General features: G+C 49.7%; 1 long non-coding RNA gene across 1 annotated transcript; it reads right to left on the bottom strand.

Annotated features, from left to right (window-relative positions):
- Positions 1-1609: 1609 nt before the first annotated feature.
- LOC122372723 lies at positions 1610-2968 on the bottom strand. The gene is made up of 2 exons (XR_006254920.1): positions 2824-2968; positions 1610-2519 (listed from the first exon to the last, which is right to left on the bottom strand). It is a non-coding gene; the product is annotated as an uncharacterized LOC122372723 (long non-coding RNA).
- Positions 2969-3352: the final 384 nt, after the last annotated feature.

Genomic DNA, 3352 nt, shown 5'->3' with positions numbered 1-3352 from the left:
GCGATTCTATTTCCAATTTTAAATCACAGTTGCTTTAGGCACTACAAGCAATGTGTGGCTTGATAAACATGTTGTTAAAGGGACAGTATCACCACTTTGATGAAATTTGACATTGCATAGGCCCCACCTTTCTGGTCCGGGAACTGAAGACCGATCCTCGAAGCTCCACACCGTTATCCCGCTATCGCCGCTCAAAGTACGAAAGGTGTACTACACTTTGAATCGTGCTTCACTATCTTCACTGTTTTTTAAATGTTTGCGCCGTTTTGAATTGACCGCCAGTAATAAAACTTTTACCCTGGTCATTTCATCAAATTTTATAAAGCCAAAACGTTTTTCGCACTTATTCATCACCGTTAAATTCATTAAATAGTCGTAGGCAATTTCCGCTGTTTCCTTCGGATTCTAGCGGCTCAACAAAGGAATTCCTCCAGCTTGAATCACAATCTCCCTCCAATGTATGACGTTTATCACGTGATTGTCACGTGATATTTTCTCCCATTGTCAATTGTCACGTCCAATTGTCACTCCCTCCAATTGTCACGTTATATTTTTATAGGCAATACCTAAGGCTACCTCTCCCTAAGGACAACTCAATCAGAAGAACGACCGCGTAAGCGTAGCGTCAATAATGTATTATCTGCGCCAGTTCTGTAGTAATTTTGCATGCTTCCAAACTGGCGGCCATGCTTGTATAGTGGTGGTTCGCGATAGGCGTTATCACAAGTGTATTCGCGGCCATTGGGGCGACGTAAGAAAAGAAGAAAACAATTGGCCCCAAGAACTTTAAATTATCAGTTAGCATGCATCTTTTCCTTGATCTGTAGAGAATTTACCATTAATTGCTAGAGAAAATTGCATTTAAAATCTTCCATCTATGTTTTTTTCATCGTTTGCACAATACGTTCTTTTATTAATCTAGAAACACTAATTAGAAATAGTTCCCGCATCATCAAGAACAATAGGGAAGGCTTGAAGTGAATACAATAATCTAAACGGTGTTGTAATCTATGTGAAGACACTTCTAAAATTGCCTGTAGAAATATTGAAGGCAAAAGTTCAACTTTTTCACAAGACGGATGTCTATAAACCTATTCAACGTGTGACAACTCAGCCGGTATTTCGTCGCCTACAGCCCAGCTTTCCCTAGTGACCGATAGAGGCGCTGCTATCGATGTCCGCCCGTGCCGCCTAACGGCTCATGAAAATGAATCATGAAAATGAAATGTGGTTGCAATATTTTTCACCGAGTTCGGTCCTCAAACTATGTTTTTCTGATTCAGAAAAATAAGAAATGCTAGTAAAAAAAAAATCAGCTCCATACATGGATTTTTTTTCGATGATACTGTCCCTTTAAGGCAAGTAAATTGAGCCGGTTTTCGATAAATACAACCTTTTTCGCCAAATATTTGGAAACAGCAAAGTTAAAACTACCGAGCGCTTCCGGGACTCGAACCCTCGACACACGAATCCTTAGTCCGAGACTACCGGTTGCGATAAATATGGGCCGGGCGACGCCGCGAGGAGAATCGGTATGCGGATAGTACGGCGCTCCTGATGTGCAAAGATCTTCACTCTGCATTACATATGCCGTTGTGAGACGCGGTAGTAACGTTCCGGCGTGTATTGGTGCTCCGCTCCAACTGACCACCAAGGGACCAGGAACCCAGCCGGCCGGCCGACCGCCGGAGGGCAGGGCACGGCAGTGGCGTCTCCAGGGACTCAACTCGGGCACACACCGGCACACCACGCACAACGGAGGCGGGAACACCAGCACATCTCCCCTCCCCTCAGGGGTCCCACCTGAGCTCATATTACAGCCATAAGTACCAGCATAACGTAACAACGAAAACAACTTGACAACAAAATAACAACAAAATAACTTGACAAGTGAAAAGAAACATCACGCTGCGCACACGCAAGCCTATCATTACATCTCCTCTATCAGACGCCTCGGCCGTCTCCTCGTCCGCGTCGACCGTCGGAGCGGCGGCTCCTCGGCGAGACGGGACGTCCCCTGAAGCGGCTGTCGGCCTCCGCTGGGCAACTCGGCGCGACGCTGCCCGGTCGGACCTGAGTTGTCCGATGCACCGCTCCTCTCCGCTAGACACGGTTCAACAACAGCATACCTCCGGCGAAGGTGGCACCGGTTGCGGTCTACACTGCCGCCATCGTCAAACCGCACACGATACCTCCGGAACGGTAGGACGTCAGTCACTGTGCCGCACCTCTCCCACCGGCGGGTGCGGACGTCTTGCACCCGTACATGGGTTCCGACTGGGAACTCGGGGAGATCCCGTGCTCGGCTGTCGTAGCGCTCCTTAGTTTTACGACGGCACTCCTCCCGTCGGTCAGCGAACTCCTCAGGGGGCTGCCGTTTGTAGAGATCAGGGTGTGATGGGAGAGTGTCTCTGATCGGTCGTCCGTACACGAGCTGAGCTGGCGACACTCCGCAGCTACCGGGCGTGTTCCAGTGTTGGAGGATCCCTCTCGTCCAGGCGTCCTCGTCCAGTCTGCACCTGCGAAAGTCCCAGCACCTTCTCAATAGCTTTTTAGCAGCCTTCACTCCAGACTCGGCGAGCCCATTAGATTGTGGATAGTGGGGAGATGATGTGTGATGACTGATGCCCCACTTTCTGAGAAAACTTCGGAACTGATATGATGTGAATTCAGTGCCCCCGTCACTCCACAGTGCCTCAGGAACCCCGATTTGTCGGAAGACATTTAACAATGCAGACATGACTTTGGTTGTGCCCGAGTGTAAGCCGAGGTATGCTACATGACGCCATCCAGAAAACCCATCCACAACAACAAGATATTTACCTCCAGCGTGACTTCCAATGTCGACAGTCAGATGCTGAAAGGGTCGTCCTGGAAGCTCGTGCTGGATCAGCGTCTCCCGCTGTTGGGAGGGGAGCTCACTCTGACAGCGGTCGCACGACTTTGTGACGTGATCGACGTCAGCACTCATTCCTGGCCAATAGATGATCTGTCTTGCTCTGGAAATTGCCCTTTCTCTCCCCAGGTGCCCCGCGTGGAGTGTCACGAGCGTTCTCTTCCGCAGGGATGGGGGTATAACGACCCTGCATCCACAAAGAACGATTCCATCGTCCACTGTCAGGCGATCTCGAACTGGCCAGTACCTTTTGACGGCTTCTGGGACCTCTGATTTACTGTCAGGGAAGCCGTTTCGAATGACTTCTGCCAGTAGCTGGAACTCGTGGTCCGCAGCAGCAGCCTCCCGGACCTCTTTGAGACTGATGTCGACGTCATGGGCCTTGAGTTCACTGATGACGATAGACTGGATGCAAGAAGTCGTTGCATCCTCTCCACACTCGTCGTCACCGTTTGG

This window comes from Amphibalanus amphitrite, unplaced genomic scaffold (genome assembly GCF_019059575.1).
Source record: "Amphibalanus amphitrite isolate SeventyFive unplaced genomic scaffold, NRLGWU_Aamphi_draft 001391F_arrow, whole genome shotgun sequence".
NCBI lineage: Eukaryota > Metazoa > Arthropoda > Thecostraca > Balanomorpha > Balanidae > Amphibalanus > Amphibalanus amphitrite.
The sequence above is the reverse complement of the archived record's forward strand: the minus strand, read 5'-3'. Positions and strand labels throughout refer to the sequence as shown.